Consider the following 24512-nt stretch of genomic DNA (forward strand, 5'->3'; position numbering starts at 1 on the left):
TATAAAATTATATCTTATTTATTATTTATCATGTACATGAGTGCACCACATGCATGCCTGGTGGCCCAAAAGACCAGAAAAAGGCGTCAGGTGCCCTTGAATTAGAGTTTCATGTGGTTGTGAACCATCTGATATGGGATCTGGTAAATGAATTGGGACCTCTGCAAAATCAGCAGCTTCTCTTAACCCCGGAGCTGCACCCCCCACCCCCACTGCCCCAGTAAGCCACTATGTGGGTGCTGTGGTGTGAACCCAGTTTCTCTGAAAGAGCAGCAGCCAGTGCTCCTAAGCACTGGGTTATCTCTCCAGCCACATTTTTTCTTTGAGACAGGATTTCACTGGGGCTTGCTTTGCCTTCATTAGATTTGTAGGCAAATCCTGAACTTGTAATTCTCCTGGTTCAGTCTCTGAAGTAGCTGGGATTCCAGGCCTGTGCCATTGGACACACTGCTTGTTGATGCTTACAGCTGACTTATGCCAGAAGTATATTATGTACAGTAATACTGTTAAACTATTCTATTTATTAACATTGTATCTGGTATCACCACAGTTAGAGATGCTAGTATTTCTTTTAAGATTTGCTCATGTGGGGGTTGGAGAGATGGCTCAGAGGTTAAGAGCACTGACTGCTCTTTGAGAGACCCTGAGTTCAATTCCCAGCAATCACATGGTGGCTCACAACCATATATAATGTGGTCTGATGTCCTCTTCTGGCCTGCAGGCATACATGCAGGCAGAGCACTATATACAAAACAATAAAATAATTTTTTAAAAAAGATTTGCTCATGTGTATGTGTATGAGTGTATGTAGATGCACCATGTTTGTGCTATGCCTGCAGGGCACATTCCAGGGTGTCAGATCCCCTGGAGCTAAAGTTACTGTCAGCTGTGAGCCCCCCAATGTGGGGAAGTGCTGAGCCGTCACCCAAGCTCCATCAGTAGCTCTTTTTCCCTCCTTTCAATATTTCTAAATTAATTAATGTATTTATTCACTTTACATCCTGGTCATAGCCCCATCCTTCCTCACCTCCCAGCCCCATCCTCTCTCCCTCTCCCTCATCCCATGTTTCTCAGATAAGGGGAGCCCCACTTCCAGTCCACCCCAGCTCATCAAGTTCCATCAGGTGTGAGTGGGTCCTCTTCCCCCTGTGGCCTGGCAAGTAGTCCTGCCAGTGGGAAGTGGTCAAAAACCTGGCATCAGAGTCCATGTCAGAGACAGCCTCCACTCCCCTGAGGACCCACGTAAAGCCTCAGCTGCCCATGGGCTACATCTTTGTAGAGAGCCTAATGGTGGCACAGCTGGTAGAATTTGTTGGAGGAGGTGGAACAGGAGGATCATCAGTAACTCCTGAGAGCACTAATCTCAGTTTATTTGTTTTTCCAAGTGTTGTCACACTGGTTCTCAACCTGTGGGCTGCAACCCCCGGGTGGGTGGTGTGTGTGTGTGTGTGTGTGTGTGGGAGAGAGAGAGAGAGAGAGAGAGAGAGAGACAGACAGACAGACAGACAGACAGACAGAAGAATTACTTCACAGAGTTTGCCTAAGGTATTTACACCACTGTTCATAAAGTAGCAAAATTACAGCTATGAGGGAGCAATGACAATATTCTTATTGTTGGATGTCACTAAAACATGAACTGTATTAAAGGGTCAGAAACATTGAGCACCACTGTGTTACTGTTCTAAAGATCCTGTCAATGGGATGAGAGTTAAACAGAGCCCATACTGAAAACTTCCTGACTTTGTATATCACCCACAGTGAACAGTGGAGTATGCAGTATGTTAGTGACCAAATGTGTGTGAGTGGAGATGGGGAAGGAGAGTGTTTGTGTGGAAGCCAGATAGTGACATCAGGTATCCTCCTCAATTATTCTCCACCTTAATTTTGAGACAGGATTTCTCAGTTACCCTGGAGCTCAGCAAATATGGCTAGACAAGCTGGCCAGCAGGACCCAGGGATTGTCCTATGTCTGCCTTCCCAGTGCTAGGACTAGTGTGGTGGTGGTGGTGGTGCTTCTGCTCGTTCTGCTTCTGCTACTCCCCCTGCTGGCCCTGTGCCCCATGCGCCCCTACCCATCTGCTGCTCCCCTTACTCCCTCTGCTGGTCCTGTGCCAATGCTCCCCCTACCTGCATGCTGCTCCCCTTACTCCCCCTCCTGGCCCTATGCCCCATGTGCCCCTATCCACCTGCTGCTCCACTTACTCCTGCTGCTCCCCCTGCTGGCCCTGTGCTCCATGCTCCCCCTACCCACCTGCTGCTCCCCTTACTCCTGCTCCCCCTGCTGGCCCTGTGCCCCATGCTCCCCCTACCCGCCTGCTGCTCCCTTTACTCCCACTGCTACCCCTGCTGGCCCTGTGCCCCATGCGCCCATACCCACCTGCTGCTCCCCTTACTCCTGCTGCTTCCTCCCCTGCTGGCCCTGTGCCCCATGCTCCCCCTACCCGCCTGCTGCTCCCTTTACTCCCGCTGCTACCCCTGCTGGCCCTGTGCCCCATGCTCCCCCTATCCGCCTGCTGCTCCCCTTACTCCCGCTGCTCCCCCTGCTGGCCCTGTGTCCCATGTGCCCCTACCCACCTGCTGCTTCCCATACTCCCGCTGCTCCCCCTGTTGGCCCTGTGGTCCATGCTCTCCCTACCCAACTCCTGCTCCCCTTACTCCCACTGCTCCCCCTGCTGGCCCTTTGCCCCATGCTCCCCCTATCCGCCTGCTGCTCCCCTTACTCCTGCTGCTCCCCCTGCTGGCCCTGTGACCCCTGCTCCCGCTTCTCCCACTGCTCCCACTGCTTTCCCCCTGCTCCTGTTGCACCCTTGTGTCTGCTGCTCTCGCTCTCTTCACCGCTCCACTCCCACTCCTTCTGCCACTGCTGCTTGCCCTCCTCAAGCACACCTTACCCCTCACTCCTAGATCTGCTCCTCGTTTTTTCCCCTCAGAAAAAGAGCAGGCACAGCATAACAGATTACAGGAAGACTAGGCACAGACCCTCGCAGCAAGGATAGACAAGATAACCCAGTAGGTTAAAAAGGGTCCCAGGCACAGGCAAAAGAGTCAGACAGCCCTGTCCCCACTGTTAGGAGTCTCAGAGGAACACCATGTTATACAACCATAAGATACATGCAAAGAACCTAGTGCAGACCAGTGCAGGTTCCATTCTTGATTTTCAGTCTCTGTGAGCCCGTATAATCCCTGCTTAGTTGATTCTGTGTGTTGTGTTCTCATGGCATCCTTGACCCCCTCTGGCATCTACAAGTCCTTCCTCCCATCTTCTACAGGGTTCCCCTGGCTTCATCTAGCATTTGGCTTTGCATTTGCTCCTCTTAATTTCTAGGTGATGTCATTCTGACTAGGTACTGATCTGTGAGTATAGTGAAAAATCATTAGGAATCATTTCATTGACTTTTTTTTCCTCCAGTAGTGTGTGGTTCTATCCTGGGTCTCTAGGCTGAGCAGCCTCTGGTTCCTGGCCATCCACACAGTACCAGGCATGGGCTCCCTTCTGTGTCTTGAGCCTCAAGTTGGACCAGTCATTGGTTGGCCACTCCTACAAGTTCTGCACCGCCATTCCCTTCCCCAGCACATCTTGCGGGCAGACCATACTGTCCGTTGGAGGCTTTGCGGCTGCAACCTGTGCTGCTTATGTGAATGCTGAGGACCCAACTTATATCCACACATTTGCACAGCAAATACTTTACCTGCTCAACCAGCTCCCCAGCCCTTTGATCCCCATAAAAAAATAACTCAGCTGCTTGCCTTAATTCACCCCCAGTGCCCACAAGTCCTGTCTGATTTATTTCAAGTACTCATCTCTCTAAAGACATGTCTTATCTTCCTCAGGTCAGGATGGAATCTTTCTTTTTGATTTTGGTCTCATGTGGTACTTGGAAGAGCTAAACAAGAAGGAGTTCGTGAAGTTTAAGGAGTTCCTCAAACAGGAGATTCTGCAGTTGGATCTGAAACAGATTTCTTGGACCAAAGTGAAGAAGGCATCTCGGGAAGAGCTTGCCAATTTACTGGTGAAACATTAAAAGGAGAAGAAAACCTGGGAGGTGACCTTCCAAATCTTCCAGAAGATGAACAGAAAGGACCTCAGTGAGAAGGCAGCAAGGGAGATGGATGGTGAGTTGGCCAAAGCTTCTTTACAGCGAGTGAGGACCCTGCCATCATTTTGATAGCTCTTCCTCTTGCCCGTCTACCATAGGGCCAGCGGGTACCTTGGGACACTGTTCTCCTGGAGGAAGGATGCAGCTTCATGGGCACATGGTAGCTCTAGTCTGTGTGGTCCAATGTAGAAGGGTATCATGCCCTGACCTAGATTGTTAAACTTCTCCCGAGAACATGAGTCATTTTCCCCTCACATGTAAACTGGAGACTTAACTCTAGAGGGAAATGTGGGTTTAGGCAGCAGCAACAGAAAACACCTGCTATAGATTATACTTACGGGCTCTAGTGTGACGGCTCCATCTATATAAACATCAGAGTCTAACTTCGGACCTCAGCAACCAAATAGAAGTCATGTATGGTAGCCAGCTGGCCACTCAGCTTTTCTAAGCCACCTGAGAAACGTCTCAAAAAAAACCAAGATAGAGGCACTGGAGAGATGGCCCAGTGGTTAAGAACGCCTGATCTTACAGAGAACCTGGGCTCAGTGTCAAGAACATACACGGTGGTTAACAAGCATCTGTAACTCCAGTTTGAGGGGGATCCTATGTCTTATCCTGTCCTCTGTGGACACACACACATTTGGTATGAATACATTCAGGCAGACAAATGGCACCCATAATTTAAAGCAAGGAGCCATTGAAGAAGACACACAGTGTCAACCTCTGGTCTCCACACACGCATGTGTACTGTATCCTCCTCCCACATCCACATCATGTATTTGAACTGGCTGTGTAAATCAGTGTAAAACAGGATTTCTCAGTCTGTGTTGTGCCTGTGGCAGCTTTGATTTTTAACAGGCAAAAGCTTACAACAGAAAAAGCCATATTTCATAAATACTATGAATTTACGAATCACATTTATTTGTCCTGGTATAAGAGATCATGGATGCTTTAAAGTTCAATTCATGTCTTTGTCTTGGAGGTGGCAGTGTCTTACTATGAGAAGCCTAGACATAGTTTTTTTTCTAAGTTTGTTCTGCTTGGGATTCGCTGGTAATCTTTGATCTGTGGCTAGAAAACAGTCCTTCCTCCTCATCTTTTATTTGTTCAAAAGTTGTCTCTGCGCTGCTGCCCATTCTATCCCACCTTCTGGGATTCCAGCTGCACATTATTAAATCTCTAATTTATGATGAAATCACACATGAACAGTTAGAAACTGTGTTGTGTGTATGTGAGAGTGCCTGCATGCATGTATGTGCACCATGTGTGGACAGTGCCCTTGGGGGGCAGAAGAGGACATCAGGTCTTCTGGTATTTGACCTGCAGACTGTGCATGCTTGGAACTGAACCAGCTCTTCTGAAGCACTGAGCCTTTCTTCACCCACCCCAACTTGTGGGATCTTCATACAATGGCTTGTATGCATCTCTTTTTATCTTTTTGTCTGTGCATTAGGCTGCCTTTCCTTTCTAGCTCTCCTTAGGTAGGCCTTTTATTCCCTGTTCAGCTGCTTCTAAGCAATAACAAACCCACCTTTTGCCTTCTTTTTGACATTTTTTTTACATTTTTGTGTGTATACACGTACACATTTGCACACCATGGTGCACAAGTGGAGGCCAGAGGACAACTTTGGACAGTTAATTCTGCTTCTGTCATTTGGGTCTCAGGGACCAAACTGAGGTCATCAGGCTTGATGGCAGATGCCCCTGAGACATCTCACCAGCCCACGGCTGTTGATTCTTACGTTTAGCTAAGACATTTTACATCTGCAGTTTGTCTGAGTTTTCCTCAGTCTCCACCGATTGCCCATTATTTTTATTTGAACATCTTGTAAAACGTAATTGTTGTACCTGGCATACAAAGTGTTTCAATATGAAAATTTTGTGTGTGTTTATCTGTATGTATGAGTTATTGTGCTTTGCTTACAGTGTTCCCCCATAGTTAGCTCCCCTTATCTCTCTTCCTTTCACCCGCTAGTTTCCTCTGGACCCCTAAAAACTGCCCTCTTTGCTTTCATGCCATATATATGGGAGGTTGTATATGCTGAACGTTTTAAGGTATCTTTTTAAGAAATTGCATGTATGCGTGTATCTGTGTGGGATTCTGCATGTGAGTGCAGTGCCTGCAGAGGCTAGACCCTCTGGAGCTGGGTCATAGGCTGTTGTGAGCCACCTGATGTGTGTTGTAAACCATTCTCAGGTCTTCTTCAAGAGTAACCAGTGCTCTTAACTGCTGTGCCATCTCGCCAGCCCCATTATTCCATATTTTTAATGTCAGTGTGATAGTATCTCTTTTCATTATAATGTAGTCAGTCTTCTGCTGATAGTGATACAGTTTTTTTTACAGTTGTGTGCTGTCATGGCAAGCATGTGATTACATTCTCTTAGGTGTCTGCATCTGTGTATGTGGCAGGAGTTGACAGGCATTCATGTTTTGCATTTGGAGGGGGCGGGGCCATGCAGTCTGTCACACCTAGTTGGTCTTTCTACTCTCATAGTGGGGCAGCCGTGCACAGCACAGGGTTCTATATGGTCCAGAGAATTATCTATGATAGCTATGCTTTTGGTTTTGAATAAATTTATCATATATGTAATATATATTAATATATATTAACTCCATAGCAAGTTAAAGTAAAATAATAAATAGCAGATGATAGAGATAAATGATAGGTAGGTAGGTAGAGAGAAAGAGATAGGCAGGCAGGCAGGCAGAGAGGCAAATGATATTTTAAAAAAAAATCATCAAATTGGGAACTCAAAGCAGCCAATAGGAATTGACTGGGGCTCACTTTCTAATCTAAGGCAGCAGACACCTGGAGTTCCCAAGCAGGGCAGAGCGCACCCTCTCAGGTGATGTTCCCAATTGAAAGAGCAAACAATGGTAGGAAGGTTACATTGTCAGATCAGGCTCTCAAGACATCGTCACTTCTACTCTCACAGCATCCAGGAGGGACCAGGTGGGGGGTGGAGTCAGTTGGGGCTCCCAGCTGAGCTGTCTCTCTCCTCTGTGGCTGATTTTTCCACGGCTCCAGTTCACGCTTCTTTCCCCACTGCAGACACTTTTATATCGGGAGAGATAAATGGTCATAAAAATATGCGAGAAATGGTTCATGTTTTAGCTGTGCTCAAGGGCATGGCATTTTGGCTCTTGAGCTCTTTATTCTCTTCCCTTCCAGCTACAGAGTTAGGGCTCAGCCCATCGCAGACAAGAACGCACAGAAGGTATTTGACCGAGACATATCTGGGTCTGAAATGGGGGAGAGGGGCAACCCCACTTGCAGTGCCAGCATCTGAGTCAGCACATGATGGTTTAACAGTAGAACATTCCCGGCACACAGAAATGAGAGCTGTGTTCCACGGCCAGTGAAAATCTCCTCACGCTAGCCAGCATTGCTCTGAGCCCATAGCTTACAGACACCTGGGAACACACATCCCAAGGGCGCTGAGGAAATGACTTGGTGGCTAGGAACATGTCCCACTCTTACAGAAGACCCGAGTTCAACTCCTAGCGCCCACGTGGGGCGGCTCATGGACAGCTGTGGCTCAGCTCCAGGTGGCGATGGAACGCCTCTGACTTCCACGAGAACCCAGCAACACATGCATAATTATAAAAATCAATCTATCTTAAGGGTACGGTTTGTGAATGAAAATATCGTGGTCAGATTGTGTATGGGTGAATTATAACTTAGCTCTGATAATGTTAAACGTCTTTTTTTTCCTTTTCTCTTGTGCTCACTGACTCCTCAGGACACTCACATTTATATCAAGCTCATCTGATGAAGAAGCTGATCCATGATTGGTCCAGAAAGTTCAATGTCAAAGTTGAGGATTTCATGAAGCAGAAGTTTACCCAGGATGACTATGATCATTTTGAGGACCTCATGGTAGCGAAGGCAGATGTCAAGAAGCCGCACATGGTGTTCCTGCAGGGAGTGGCGGGGTTGGTAAGACGCTGATGTTGACAAAGCTGATGCTGGCCTGGTCAGATGGCCTGGTGTTTCCAATCAAATTCTCCTATGTCTTCTACTTCTGCTGTCAGGACTTGAAGCAGTTGGAGACAGCGTGCCTGGCTGAACTGATCTCCAGAGAGTGGCCCAGCCCCTCGGCTCCCACAGTGGATATATTATCCCAGACCGAGAGACTCTTATTTATCATTGACAGCCAGAAGTGATGAGGTGTGATTTGATGGAACGGGAGTTGGAGCTGTGTGACAACTGGACAGAGAAGCAGCCGGTAAATATACTGCTGAGCAGTTTGCTTAAGAGGAAGCTCCTCCCAGAATGCTCTGTCCTCATTGCAGCTACCCCAGAGACTTTTGAGAAAATGGAGGACAGGATTGAGTGCACAAATGTGAAAATAATGACGGGATTCAACAAGAACAATATTAAGATGTATTTCCATAGCTTGTTCCAAGAGAAGAGCAGAACCCAGGAGGCCTTCAGCTTGGTGAGAGAAAATGAGCAGCTGTTCACTCTGTGTCAGGTCCCCTGCTCTGCTGGATGGTGGCCACTTGTGTGAAGGGTGAAATAGAGAAGGGAAGAGACCCGGTGGCCACCTGCAGGCATGCCAGCTCCCTATATTCCACTCACATCTTGAATTTGTTCGCTCCCCAAAGTGCCCGTTATCCAAGTAAGAAAAGCCAAGACCAGTTACAGGGCTTGTGTTCCCTGGCCATGGAGGGCGTGTGGACTGACACCTTTGTGTTTAGTGAGGAGGCTCTCTTGAGGAATGGGCTCGTCAGCTCTGACATCCCCATGCTGCTGGACATGAGGATACTTCTAAAGAGCAAGAAATCCGAAAACTCTTACAGGTTCTTCCACCTGACCATCCAGGAGTTCTGTGCCGCCATCTTTCATCTGCTGAGGAACCCTGTGCACCACCCTTGTCAGGACGTTAAATGTTTAGAGACTCTGATATTTACGTTTCTAAAGAAAGTCAAAATACAGTGGATTCTTTTGGGAAGTTTCATCTTTGGCCTTTCACAGGAGTAGGAACAAGAAAAGCTGGAGGTGATTTTTGGCCACCAACTGTCCCAGGAAATAAAGTGTCAGCTGTCTCAGAGCCTGGTAGTGTTACATGGCGATAGAGAGTTTCAAGAGCAAATAGACCGCATGAAGTTGTTTTACTGTCTGTTTAAGATGGAAGACAAACGCTTCTTAGTGCAAGCTATGAACTGTGTGGAACAGCTTAACTTTGTGGCTAAGAATTATTCTGATTTTATTGTTGCTGCCTACTGCTTAAAACACTGTTCTACACTGAAGAAACTGTCCTTTTCAACCCACAGTGCCCTGCATGGAGAACATGAAGTAAACTATATGTGAGTCCATTCACTTATCTTTCTTTTCTGTCCCACTTTCAGAGTCTGTCTCTGTGTATTGTTGATTTATATAGACTTGTGATTCAAAACTCACCCTTACTAGTTGTCCAGTGTCTAGCAGTCAGCCTAGAAAACACATAACGCACAGACAACAAAAACAGACTCAGCAGGTCATGTGTGTGTGTGCATGCCTGCGTGCATGCGTATGTTTGTAGGTATACATATATGTGTATATGCATGTGTGTATACGTATTTGTGCATGCATGTACATTATATGTATATATATATAAAACAAGATAAAGAAAAAGGCTGTCAACTTGAGAGTTTGGGATACATAAAAGTTTCAGGTTGGGGTGAGTGGTGCAATTCTATTACTTTTTTTATAAAGATTTATTTATTATTTATACCCTATTCTGCCAGTATATGTGCTGGCAGGCCAGAAGCGTGGGCCTGATCTCATTATATATGGTTATGAGCCACCATGTAGTTGCTGGGAATTGAACTCAAGACCTCTGGAAGAACAGCCAGTACTGTTATCCTCTGAACCATCTCTCCAGGCCATAATTATATTTCAATTAAACTTAAAAAAAATTTAAAGAACAGAATAGAGGTGTTAAGGGGAAAAACAACAATTTTACCTCTTGAGAACAGCTTCACTTTTTTAAGATTTATTTTCATTGTATGTGTATGTGGCTGCATGTTAGCACGCATGTAAGTGCAGGTGCCCTCAGTGGCCAGAAGAGGGTGTCAGATCCCCTGGAGCCATAGTTAACTTCCTGATGTGGGTTCTAGGATCCAAATTCTTATTCTCTGAAGAAACATAAGCAGTCTTAAATTAACCACTGAGTGCTCACCAGTCGAGCAGGCTCTATTTTGAGCCCCGGATCGACTTTTTTTAAAGATATGCCATTTGATCTTATTAATATTTATTTTGGTTAATTTTTTTGAGATGGAGTCTCACTCTGTAGCTGTGGCAAGCCTGGAACTCAGATATCCATCTGCCTGTGTCCAGAGTACTGGGATGAAAGGCATGAGCCACCATACCTGGCAATTTTTGATAATTAATTAGTTGTGCATATTTATGGAGTGTCAGGGATGTGTCAGTTCAGATAGACAGGGGCCAAGGAAGTAGCTCACTTGGCAGAGTGTCACCCATTGTAGTGCACAGGTCCGGGATTTGCTCCCCAGCATCATATGAAACCAAGTATAGGGGCATGCCTGTAATTCAGGCACTCAGGCAGAGTGTAAACACACGGTCATCACTGGTTTTATAGCAAGTGCAGTGCAAGCCTAGAATACCGAAAACACTGTACATAAGAATTAAAAATATTAATCAAACTGAGCCAAGAATGGGGTCCCACACATGTAACCCCAGCACTCAGGAAACTGAGGCAAGAGGATGTCTGAGCATTTAAAGTAGTCTGGGCTACATACAAAGTGAGTTTCAGGTCAGTCTGGTCTAAAGAGTGAGATCCTGTCTCCAAAAAAAAAAAAATCAGACAACAAAAAAATGTGTATAATATTGATCTCTTGGCTCTTTTTTTCCATCCTGAGGGTAGAACCCAGTGCCAAATGTATGCTAGGCTAGGACTTTATGAGGACCTGCTGCCTCTGCTCATTTTTTGAGACACGGTTTATTGGTTTAGCCTTCTGTTTATTCTGTAATCAAGGCTGGCCTTGAACTTCCGATCTTTCTGCAGCAATAGAATAGGTTAAGTTGCTCTTTAGGAGTCCTGGCATTTATCCTTGGAACTTTCCTTTTCTTGGGTATAGTGCCCTCAAGCAATGATATTAACCCACCATACCATGAGGATGGAGAGGGACGGTCTAGGTCACGTGTGTTTTCTGCCCCTCTGAGATATAAACATCACACTCTGACTCGTTCTTGATCTCCCAGCTGCAAACCGCCTTTTAAAAGTTAAATGTTATGGGAATCTGGGTATGGCTCAGCTTCTGCACAAGTATGAGCACCTCACTTCATCCCCAGGATTCACAGTGTTTAAATAAAGGCTGTAATCCTAGCACAAAGGAGGCAGAGACATGGCTTCAACATGCGAGTACATAAATGCACGCACATGCACTTGTGCATGCACTCACAAGCATGTACACACAAAACCATGCAATACATTGACTCATTTCATACTCTGAAACCATAGGAAGTGAGCTGGCAGGATGGCTCAGCAGATAAAAGGTGTCCATCCTCAACTGAACTGATGACCCAAGTTCAGTACCTTAGACCGCATAGAAGGAAAAGCTGCTTCCTACACGTTGTCCTTTCACCTCCATACACATGATATGGGGCACACACACAAACACACACACAGAGTAAGGAATGTTATAAGGCAAATTGGAGTATCCTGTTAGAAGTGAGGAAGCAGGCAGAAACATCAGGTATATTATCCAAGATTATATACTGAGTAAATAGTCACATCTAAAGCTTGAGCCAGGAGATTCTTGCTCTAGGTTTTAACTTAGTGGTACCCTGCCTAATTTTTTTTTCATTCTGAAACTACCAAGGTTGTCTGCAAGGCAGGTTTTCTCAACTTGAGCACCACCGAGCTATCTGGGTGGTCTTCACCTGGGAGGGGAGGGAGGGGAGGGGACAAGCCTGGTCCCCAATGTGTGGGATTCTCAGACCCCTCCGGCCTTTACACAGTAGGCATTAACTGCACCTGTACTCTCCAGCTATAGCAGCCAGCATCCCCACAGAATTTCTACGTGTCTGGCTAAGAACTGCAAACATGAAATGAACTTCGCCGGCCACCCTTGCTCCGTTTGCTACATCTCTGTGCTGTGAAATGCTTACACGTGTGCGTACATCGTGTGCATACAGTGGCCATAGTGGCCAGAAGAGGGTGTCCAATAACACTGGAATGGGAGTTACAGATGGTGGTGAGCCACCATGTGGAAACTGAACTCAGGTCTTCTGTGAGAACAGCTAATGTTCTTAGCCACTGAGCCATCTCTCCGGCCCATTTTTTTAAATAATGGAATGAATGTATTCCTTTGTCCTCTGTTACAGGGAAAAGCTACTGGTCAATTGGCACTGTATTTGCTCTGTGCTCATAAATAATAAGGACATCCAGCTACTCCAAGTGAAAGACATTTACCTCTGTGAGCCAGCCTTTCTGGTCTTGTATAATCACCTGAGGTACCCCAGCTGCACCCTTCAAGCACTTGAGTAAGTTAAAAGGGTCAACATTGATTTAGTCATAATCAGGGAGGTGAACAGACTAGTCCTCGCACCATCTGTCAGCTAACTGCATAAATGAAGGCTTGCACAGTCTAAAATAGAATCTCCCTGGCATGGCACCGCTCATGTCTGTGGCTGACCATCCTTCACTGAGGGCTGTCCATGAATTGTAAGATGACGAGAGCGTGTGCAGGGTCCTCCACTTTCTGGATGCTGGTGTGTCAGCCAGCTTTGCCTGATAACATTTTACAGAGCTCGATATGGAAGAGAAAATTCACCCAGTTTGAGAAGCGGTGTTTTGCTGTGTTACAGAATTAGACTCGTGCCCTCGTTACAGGATATGGGATGGTGCCAAAGACTGAGAGGTCAGGCTGGGTGGAAATTGATGGATACCTCTCTTTGTTCTGCAGGACAAATAATGTGCTCTTCCTCTGTGATAACCACATGTTCTTCGAGATGATAAGTCAGAACCACAGTTTGCAGCACTTGAACCTCAGCCTTATGTTCCTCTCCCAGAGCGATGTGAAACTGCTGTGTGATGTCTTGAACCAGGCCGAGTGCAACATATAAAAGCTGCTGTAAGTCTTTCTGTTCACCCAGCTCACTGACGCCCCTCAAAGGGGCCAGCTGGGTGGGGTTGGGGGATGGGGTGGGGGAATCATTAGAGGAAAAAAAGGTTTACTGGATTCCAAATTGCAGCTTGTATTCCATTGCTCTGGGAAGTCAGGGTAGCAGCCCTGGAAGCACAGTGACATCACATCCGCCGTCAAGAGCGAATAGCAGTGGGTTAATGTCTGCTTGCTAGTGCTCAACTCACTTTCTCCACCCGTGTTCAGTTCAGGATCCTCCTTCGTGAGGAGTGGTGCCACCTGCAGTGGGCAGGTCAGTTAACTCCATCAAGAAGTCTCCCCGTAAACACCCCCTTCTAGAGAACCCCTTGTTGAGACTCCCTTTCTAGGTGATTCCAGGGTTAGTAGAGTTGACAGTTGAAACAGTCGCAGGACTTCAGTTTCAAATGTTTGTGCCTGTGACCTGTTTTTCTATTGTTCGTGTGCAAACTTAAGGTCTGATCCCAGCAAGCCAATGAGATGGATCAGTGGGTTGAGGCACCTGCTGCCAACCCTACAACCTCAGTCCTGTCCCCACAACCCACTGCCACAAGCTGTCCTCTTTGGTTGCACAGTCTCCACATGCTCTTTTGCGTGCTCTAACATACATGCTGTGTATGCCCAAACACGTAAACAAATGAATGTAATTTTTAAAAAATGTAACGCCCTGGGCTGTTGAGAGCATTTGTTGCTCTCCCAGAGGACCCGAGCTCAATCCTCAGCACCCACGTGGTGGTTCACAGGCATCTGTAACTCTGTTGCCAGAGGATCTGACACCTTCTGACACCTGCAGGCTCCAGGTTCTCAAGTGGTGCACAGACACAGGCAGGAAAAGCGCCCACACATGAAATAAAATGAGTGAGTCTTCAGTTTCTCTTAATTGAGCTGAGGATAGAAGGTGAAAGTTAATTTCTAGATGGGTATATCCTCTTTGGAAGCCATTACTTCCGCTTAGCCTCTGTGGAGCCTGCCATGCCTTAGACTCAGAACTCTTGCTGCCAAGTGAACCTTCTGTGGTTGGCACGGTTCCATTTGCTGGCAGATAGGTGCCTCCCGAACCATTCACGGCAGGTGTTCACACCCAAAAAATTGGAATTCTGATTGATGGTAAGGCAGGAGAGAAATTCGTGGCTACTGATCATATCTAGATGGAGCTCAGATATTGCTGGTGGCATAAAATTGATTCAAAGTGATAATCATGTGGTTCACCTATAAGGTGAAAGATGGACAGGCATGTGGGATTAAGAGGCAAGGATAGTAGTGGCTCCATGTTTGGGGCTAGGGACAGAAAAAGGGATTGGGAGTGGATATGGATACTGGTATTCTGTATGGTTCTATGATAGCCATCCCTTTGATTTTGAGCGATTGGAGCTTACAGACTGTATAGCAAGAAAACTTAAAGCAATTAAGTATCGAGGAGCAGAAAGAAGTCACAGATAGGTAACGATTTACCATCAGGTCAGGCACTGACACATCGTCAGTGGAGACCAGAGCAGCCCGATGAGAGAGACGACTAAAGTTAACATCAATCCAGAACCTAGACACATCTCCCAGAAACTGACTGGAGAAGCCTTCTTGAAGCAGTCAGAGGGAAATCCTGATCCCCTGTCCTGGGAATAGAGCATCCCTTTTGGGGACCCCATGTAAAAGAACAAATAACACAGCAGATGATGCCTACAGATAACGTGAGCAAGACAGGCACTTAGATTCATCTAGCAGAAATGACTTAGGAGGCCTTGAAACAGCCCTACTGGAGTCCCCCTCTCCCCCCCCCCGTTGAGGTTTCCAAGTGGAGTACAGCAAGCATCTTCTCCACCCAGGATCTTGCATCCTTTTTCCTGCTGTTTGCTGTTAAACAGGGATAAACAGTAGCAGCTTTGGTTGGCGCTGTTCTCTGAGACACAGTGGCTTTCCTCACATGCAGTATGATTGCTATTCTTGTTCTTGGGCTGTATAACTGCTCAAACACCCCTCCCCCCATTACAGCCCATCCCTGGACAAGGAGTCTTAGAGGACATTTGCAGCTAAACATGAAGTCTAGGACAGGAAAGCCCTGCTCACTCTTAGAGTTCAATTTTAGCAAGCTTAAATGGTGAATCAGAATTTACCAGTATAGCTTACATTACATCTGGAAGTTCAGAGTCATTAAACTCTGTGTGCGCTCATGCATACACACACACACACACACACACACACACACACACACACAAAGGGTGTAAATAATGTAATTTTAGAAACTGGCCTGGAAAGATGGCTCAGTGGGTTAAGAGCACCTACTGCTCATGCAGAGAAGCCAGGTTAAAATCCCATCTCAGAACTCACCTTGAGTGGCTTACATCCTCCTATTCCTCTACTTCTAGGAGCTATGATACCCCTTTCTGGTCTCTATAAGCACTAGGCACATATGTGATGCACATACATTCATGCAGGCAAACAGTCATATACATTAGAATAATTCCTAAAATAAAGAACAGTGTCAAGTTCTGAGAGGTCCCAAACCTTCACGGCGCTAGCACGGGACAATGTCACAAAGGCAGAGAAGCATGTGATGCTCTCCTTTTCCTGTAGGGTAGCCGCCTGCAACCTTTCGCCTGATGTGTGCAAGACCTTTGCCTCCGTCCTAATCAGCATCAAGACACTGATGCATCTCAATTTCACATCCAACAACTTGGGCAAAGGGATAAACTCCCTGTGCAAGGCTTTGTGTCACCTAGACTGTGTGCTGAAGTACTTAGTGTAAGTGCCCTTGGGTGCTGAGGGTGGGGTGGGGGTGGGGGGCAATGTGGAGAATTGTGGAAATAGCTTGGGCATGGACTCTGTTTCCTACAGTCTACCCATTATCTGGCTGTGGCAATGAATACTTTCTCTGACGACAACAGCAGTATCCTATCTGTCTCACGCCAGAGCTGATGGGGGTGAACATAGGTGGGTCTTAAAGCTCAAGGATCACCCTATTGGTGAAACCCAGCCTCAAAACAAGGCAGAGAACAACTGAGGAAGACAGCAGCGTCAGCCTCTGGCCTTCACACGCAGGAGCACGTGTGCAGCATACATCCTGTTAGATTTCTGAAGCAGCAGATTTGGGCAGAAGGGAGGCAAGGAGGCTGGAGCTAAACCTCAACAGACCAGACTGTATGTTTCTAACAGCAAAGAACAGATGGTTCTGGTTCCCTGTGTGTGGGAAAGCTGGCTGTGACTCTGGATAGGAGTGATGTGAGGGTATTGCTTGCAGCCATAAGAGGCTAGAGCAGCTCCCCAGTCATTGGGCTTTAGAATGCAGACAAATGATGCTTGGGCAGTTCGGCATTGTTTCTTTCCTTGAATTGTCATACCTTTCTTGCTCATCTGCTTCTGTGCTCACCTCCTGACAGGAGCAAGGGCATTCTCTCTCACACCACACAGAGAAATCAGTTATAATATCTTCCCATTGGTACAGTCCCATAGCAGAAGTTTCAAAGCATAAACATAAGAAACAGAGACAAGCCAGGAGACTGGAGAGGTGGCTCAGTGGTTAAGAACACACACACACTGCTCTTTCAGAGGAGCCATATGTTTCTATCCACATTGGGCTATTTAACAACTGCTGGTAGCTCAAGGTCTGAGGAATCAAACAGTGTCTTTTGGCCTCCATAGGTGCACTCACACACAGGGACTGAGCCACACACAGCACACGCCCATACACATAATTAAAAATAAAACCTTTCAAATGCACATGCAGGGGCAAGCGGATCTCTGTGAGTTCGAGACCAGCCTGGTCTACAAAGCGAGTCCGGGGCAGCCAAGGCTAACACAGAAAGACTCTGTCTCAAAAAACAAACAAACAAAAAAAAAAAAAAAAACAAAACAAAAAAAAAGAAAAGAAAAATGAAATGAAAAAGAAAAGAAAAAACCAAAAAACAAAAAAAGAGAGAGATAAAATTAATTAATTAATTAGTTAATTAAAAATAATTAAATAAAATGCACACACTCCCATGCATGCATGCACCAGGCTGCGTTGCACATCCCTGTAGTTCCAACTGTGCAGGTCGCTGAGACAGGAGGATTGGAAGTCCAGCTTTTGAAACAGCCCATGAAAATGTAGAAGGAGAGAACCAGTTCTACAAAGCTGTTTTTTTTACCTCAACCTGTACAGTGCGGTGTGTACCTGTACACATCATATACACATAAACAAAATAATAATCATTTAAATTTTTAATCGGTTCTAAACTTAACACTTGTGGACTATTTTTTTTTCTTGTGATTACTCTGTAATTAACATGGTACACCAGTTAGTAGGTATATACATTATATAAGAAGTCTAGAGGAGATAGAAACGAGTATATGGAAGAGTAAGGAGAGATTCTGGGCACATAAAGAACTATTGTACATACAGCTGTTGAGTACCTGTGAGTTTTTGCATCCACCAGTGACTGTGAGCCCACATGCACACAGACCCATGCAACCCATAGATACCAAGCTAAGTATGAAATGTACTAAATTTCAAAAAAATGTTAAACTAGGATAAATGCTTATAAGAAACATACACTTTTTTCCCTCAAAATATATTTTCTATAGTGTTCATTGAATAAGACAACATAGATATGGTTAGCTACATTAGAATAATCATGTAGCTATAAAAAGTATCATTAGAGTCAGTAATTGAGGCATTGTTAATATAAAGGATTTAGGTTAGCATCAGGTAAAGTCGTCAATATTTTCAATAAATTTACTCAGTTTCAGTGCTAGGTCTGATTGGAGTCAGAAGAAACAAAGGGAGAAGTGTTAGGAGGAGCCAGAAGTTTCTTGTCTTTTTTTAAATTTTCTTTTTATTTAATTAATTTATTCAGATTACATCTTCATTGTTATCCCATCACTTGTATCCTCCCGTTCCTCCCTCCCTCCTGATGTTCCCTGTCTTCCTTAAATATTTTGTTAACTGTTGTTATGTGTAAAGCTGTGGAAATGTTACATTTTTCCCTCTATCATGCCTTGTTCTTTCCTTCCCACAGGTTGGCCAACTACTCCCTCAGTGAGCAATGTTGGAACTACCTTTCTGATGTTCTTAGGCAGAACAAAACCTTGAGCCACCTAGACATCAGCTCCAATGACCTGAAGGATGAAGGGCTGAAGGTTCTGTGTGGGCTCTGATTCTCCCAGACAGTGCTCTGAAGTCACTATCGTAGATTCGTTTGTAGTTGGTCCTGGGCCCTGTCTAGGAATCTTGAGTGAAGGGATGGTTAAAATGATAGGAGTAGGTGCTAGGAGATGAGTGACATCATCAGATGGAAAACTGCACTCAAATTCTGGATAGAAGGGTATATTTAGAATTTTTTTCTAGTCAACTGTACCTGGGATGAAATACCTGACAGAGGCAACTTGAGGGAGCAGGGTTCATTGTAGGTTATGGTGTAGAATGGTCTAATCTGTCCTGGTGGAGAAAAGAGCATGGTGAGGTGGCCTCGTGGTGGGAGTATGTGTAAATCTTCTTCTCATATTTGTGGATCAGGAAGAAGAGAATGGAACCAAAATTAGGATCTAGGATATAACCCTTAAGCCCACACTTAGTGGTCCACATGTACCTATTGGACCCTAATATTCTAGGTGCCCCACAATCTTCTCAAATGGTGCCCACATCTGGGGACTAAACACTTCAGGACATGAGCCTGTAGGACACCTTTCTTTCTTCCTTCCTTTCCTTCCTTCTTTCCTTTCTCTTTAGGAGACATTTCAAACCCAAAGAAAGAGTAAGACATGGAAGACGGACCCAAAAATATGTGTATGAATTAGTAAGTGTGCATGAAAACTGTACTTTGGAAAGAGTAAACAGTAGTGCAATAGAAACGGGAAGAGAAATGATAGAACTCTTAAAATTGACAGGTTTTGGGTTGTTGTTTTGATCATGCCAAGTGGATTCATATTTCACAATCAAATGACTTTCTGTGAGAAATCCAGATATGTGGGACTTGGGAGAACAGTGTGAAATCTCAGAGTCATGACATTTTTGTCCTCTTTGAGAAAGGGGATAAGGAACAAAATGGAAATATGTGGTTGAATGTGTTTTCCCCCCTCTAATCGTGGCTTTGGCTATTTTAGAAACTAAAAACTGCTAAAGATGCCAGATATGATTATTTTAAAAACATTAAAAGTGTCTGTGATCCTCCAGCCCTATAAAGGATGAAGGAAAAGTGCTTTAAAAGTATAAACCATTTGAGGTCTCTAAAAATACTGAGTATGTATTTAAAAATCTGTTGGGAGAGGGACAAGCAGCTTTTTCCGATGGAATGACAGTATAACAGCCACACTCCAGGATGGCCTCCATACTCAGGAGGAGTAGTTGGCCAACAGAAAGCGGACTCCATGCTTTTTGGCCTTTTTGTTTTTGTTTTGTTTGGTTTGGTTTGGTTTGGTTGGCTGGTTTACTGGGCTAGAATGGCACTTTCAAAAAATTCCAAAAACATAAACACCTTAAGCATATGAAGTAGACAGCCTTGCTGAGAGTGTTCTTGCAGATGACATAGTTGCATGAGAGCTGGAGAGATGGCTTAGCAGTTCAGAGCACAAGCTCCTCTTGATCTAAGTCCAGTTCCCAGCACCTAAGTCCAGAGCCTCATGACCTTCTGTAAGTCTAGCTGCAGGAACCCAGACTGCCTCCTCTGGCCTTTGTCGGCACCTACTTCCATGTGGCAGGCACACGCACAAAGACAGATGTGGTTTTTTTTAAAGCAGTATCAGAAGAAATCAGACAGAATGGGCTGCTCAGAAACAAGCCCATCCACTGCTGTTCATATATCAAAAACGGGTCAATGATAGTTCAGGGAAAGAGTGGACTTGTATAGGCATGCCCAGTCAGCCATCATCCATGTGGACGGCGAAGGCTGTGACACAATGCCATCTTTCTTCCCTTGATGTAAAATATAGCAGTCTTGAAAGCTGCACAGCAGCCACCCACTCCATTTTCACAGAAGTTACCCATAGTCAACAATTGCTTAAAAGTATTAGGCAATATAGTGTTTCACTAGTTAACTCATGTTTTAACTTTTCAAAACTTTTGTTATTACTTCATTTTGTGTGGGTGTGTGCTTCCGAGTGCATGTGTGTGCAGCACATGCATGCAAGTGCCTGAGGAGGCTGGAAGAGGGAATTCGATCCCTTGGAACTGGAGTTACAAGCGCTTGTCAGCAGGCTGGCATGGGTTCTGGCAACCAAACCTGCGTCCTCTGCACTGGCAGTGTGCTCTGAGCCGTCTCCAGACCCTGCTTTAACCTTCATTGGAATGCATCGCAGTTAATGTCTTAGTGTGCCTGCTTTACTCTGTTGGCCTTGTCTGTGGGCCGCAGAGAAGATGATGTTTTTCTGAGAGGCTCCGTGCTGTCTGAGGTTCTGGGCATCACCGCGTCATGTGAAACACTTCTTCTGATCAGGGAATAACCACCACACTGTGATTTTTCTTTTGCAGTGTGAAAAATTGTCTCATCACCACTAGTGGCTGCCAGGACCTGGCTGATGTCCTCAGCAGCAACCCAAACCTGAGGAGCCTACAGGTTTCAAACAATAATCTAAAAGACGCTGGTGTAAAGCTGCTGTGTGATGCTATAAAACATCGCAATTGCCACTTAAAGAGTCTTGGGTGGGTGTCATCTAGGTCATGCCTGTGTCCTTGAGGGTAGCTAAAGTACCTGATTAATATGCAGAAGGAGAAATTAAAGCTCCATTGGGGCGGGCGGGGTGGTTGGCGGGCTGGAGAGATGTCTCAGCAGTCAAGAGCACTGTCCGCTTTTCCAGAGGACCCAGGTTCAATTCCCAGCACCCACGTTGCAGCTCACAACTGTGTGTGACTCCAATTTCAGTAGATCTGACACCCTCATACAGACATCCATGCAGGCCAAACATGAATGCACATAAAATAAAAATGAAAACAAACTAATCTCCATAGGGGCACCATGACAGTTAGCAGTGGTTGTATTAATAAGCCACTTAAAAAACGTCCAGCCTGGGAGCAGTGAGCTGGCTGCTGGCTGGTGGCTGCTGGCTAGTCTATCCAGGTTTGATTTATCTCAACTGGACATACTTACAAATTTGATCATCTACAGGACTGTAGTGTAGGGCAGCCTAACTGCTGTGAATGGAGGCAAGATAAGTAGATAGTGCATACATACATGGATGGATGGGTGGATGGATGGATGGATGGATGGATGGATGGATGGATGGAGAGATGCATGGATATATGGGTGGATGCCAAGATGGATAAATAAATGCATAGATAGATGGATGATTGATGACTGCATGCAAGGTATAGATGTTTATTACATGGATGAATGTATGTTTGGTTGCATGAGTGAATAGATGATTGGACGGTTGGTGCATGCATGCATGGGTGGGTATGTTGGTGATTGATGGTTGCAGGCATAGGTGCATGGTGGAAGTCATGGATGGAAGCATGCATAGGATACATAGCTGTTGCATATATGGATACTGGATGTATGCATGCATTGATGGATGGATGGATGGATGGATGGATGGTTGAATGGAAGTCCACTGGAGATGACAGGAGTGACTAGACCACATCTCGCTGACTTATTTGTCTGGACTAACTGAAGTGGCAACTGCTTTGACTGCCATGATAAAAATAGACTGAGTGGCTCATAGAGCAGAGATTTGCCTATAAACATAGTTGTAGAGGCTAGAAGTGACGTCATGCCATCAGCAGAGATGGTTCCTTTAGGGGACCAAGACAGAGTATGTTCCAGTCTTTTTTCATTGGCTTGAAACAGGCTGTCATCTCCGTGTATTCACAGTTATACAAGATCAGAACTCACCTTATTGTCATCATTTCAATTTAGTTGCCTCTGTAAAAACTCAATGTCTCAAAATCTAGTCCCATGAAACACTAAAGATCAGAATGCTGAACATGTAGTTTAGTCCATAGCAGAATGAATTGCAAGGGTTCAAATAAAACCGTGTCAAAGGGCTTGAGGTGTAGGCTCAGAACTCACCAGCCCTTGCTTTACCAAATGCAAGGTACGATGTCAGCGGAGGTTCAAGGGCTGGGACAGCAGACTATTAGTGGAACTATTTGTTCACCACAAACAGATGTGGAGAATGGGCCATTGCGGTCACATATTGTCAAAGAAGGGAAAACTTGATGTTGTGAACACTGTGCTTTTAAGAGACTGCCCTCAGAGGCTATGGAGTGAGTTTAGGCTAAATGACTTGTCACCTCCCATCCTGATGTGGAACTGTATATTTCGTTGCAGGGTGGAAGCCTGTGAGCTAACTAGTGCCTGTTGTGAGGACCTTGCTTCTGCCTTTACCCAGAGCAAGACCCTGTGGAGGATCAACCTGCTGGAAAACGCCTTGGAGTACAGTGGGCTGGCTGTGCTGTGTGAGGCTCTGAAACAGCAAATGTGCACCCTGCATGTACTTGGGTGAGCTGGTCTCTGTTCTCCTTGGTGGGAAGTATCCTTAGAGCTAAGGAGGAAGTAACTGAAATCTGAAATGTACATTGATTAATATTGTTTAAGATAGAAATAAGAGCTGGTGGGGAGATGGCTCAGTCCAGAGAGTGCATGCAAAACAGGCACAGGGACCAGAGTTTGATCCATGGAAACTACATGAATAAAATATGCACTTGTAATCTCAGTGCTGGAGAGGTAAAGACAGGAAGGTCCTTAATGCTCAACGGCCCCAGCCAGTCTGTTCCAATTGGTGAGTTCCAGACCAAATGAGAGACCCGCATCTCAACAATGAAGAATGATCCCTGAGGTTGGCCTCTGGTATCTGCATGCTTTTAAACACACATGCACGCACGCACGCACATGCACACACACAATGCAAGAAATTCACGAATAACGTCACTGGACACTCCTCTAATAATCACGCCACTGTTGCACAAGCAAATCTTGTCATGAAACCCATCCATCACTCAGGCACTATGGGCAGTTAATTGGTGTTTGGGGGAGGGGCCACTACCAAATATTTTAAAATTTCAAGTTAAAAAATAAGTTCAGGTCTGGAGAGATGGCTCAGAGGTTAAGGGCACTGGCTGCTCCTCCAAAGGTCCTGAGATCAATTCCCAGCAACCACATGGTGGCTCACAACCATCTATAATGTGATCTGGTGACCTCTTCTGGCCTGCAGGTGTACAGGCAGATAGAGCACTGTATTTATAATAATAAATAAATCTTAAAAAAAATAAGTTCAAGTAATGTTCTCTCACTTGAGGATGTTGCTGCAGGAGAATAGGATTGAATATAAAGCTCTCCCTTGCTCTGTGACTGGTGAGTGCCCAAGCACTGGTGACATTCGGTACTATTGAAACGATGATACATGAGTATACTTTTGAATATAACTTATGTTTATGCAGACAGTCCTGACTGAAGATTGTTTGGACATACTATACAAAAACGTACTCAGTCATTCATTTTTTTTTTTTTTTTTGTTCTTCAAACACAGTAGCCAATCATTACATGAGATATTCAACATTTTAATGTAAGATGGTCCTTACGTTAGGTGAGTAAATTTTTGCCCATCTGGAGACTAATGTGAGTGCTCTGAGAACACTTCATACAGGCTAAATGAGCTAGATGGTTCACTTGTAGAAATGGGTTTATATAATGCACTTGTCATATAACTATGGGATTCTGACTACTTCAAATCGGTCTAAGATAGTTTACAAATACCCTCTTTATAATATTATTTTTATAATCCTCAGCATTTTATCTTTGAGGTTTGTTTTTCTCTCTATGGCCTTCAGGCCCATATGAGATCGAGGTAATTATTGTGAAAGTATGTGAGTTCAGATGCACATATGTGTATGGGCTGTGCACACAATTGTAGAGGCCAGAGGACAACCTCTAGTGGCCATCCGTCATCAGATGCCATCCGCCTCAGTGATTTTTGAGATGGCATCTCTCCCCGGAACCTGGGACTAACCAATTCTGTAAGGCTGGTTGTTCTTCAAGTGCTAAGGACCTATCAGTCTTATGTTTCCTTGGTTCTTTGACTCCAGTCCTTTGCCACTATCTCCGGGTTTATTTTTAATGTGGGTATTGGGGGATTACCTTCAGGTCCTTATGCTTGTAGCCAACACTTCCCTGGGAGAGCTATCTCCCCAGACCCCCCAAGATAGGGTCATTTTATGTAGTCATTAAACCACTCACTTCTAGAAAAGTGAAACCTTATTAGGGTGTCCAAACTTTTGACAATGCAAAATGAAGTGCTTGCGCACGCACACACACACACACACACACACACACACAGAGAGAGAGAGAGAGAGAGAGAGAGAGAGAGAGAGAGAGAGAGACGCAGAGGAGAGAGAGAGA

General features: G+C 45.2%; 1 pseudogene; it reads left to right on the forward strand.

Moving 5' to 3' along the window:
• Positions 1 to 1206: 1206 nt before the first annotated feature.
• Positions 1207 to 22616, forward strand: LOC127186661 (NACHT, LRR and PYD domains-containing protein 4C-like; annotated as a pseudogene).
• The last annotated feature ends 1896 nt before the right edge of the window (positions 22617 to 24512 follow it).

The sequence above is a fragment of the Acomys russatus genome, unplaced genomic scaffold, assembly GCF_903995435.1.
Source record: "Acomys russatus unplaced genomic scaffold, mAcoRus1.1, whole genome shotgun sequence".
NCBI lineage: Eukaryota > Metazoa > Chordata > Mammalia > Rodentia > Muridae > Acomys > Acomys russatus.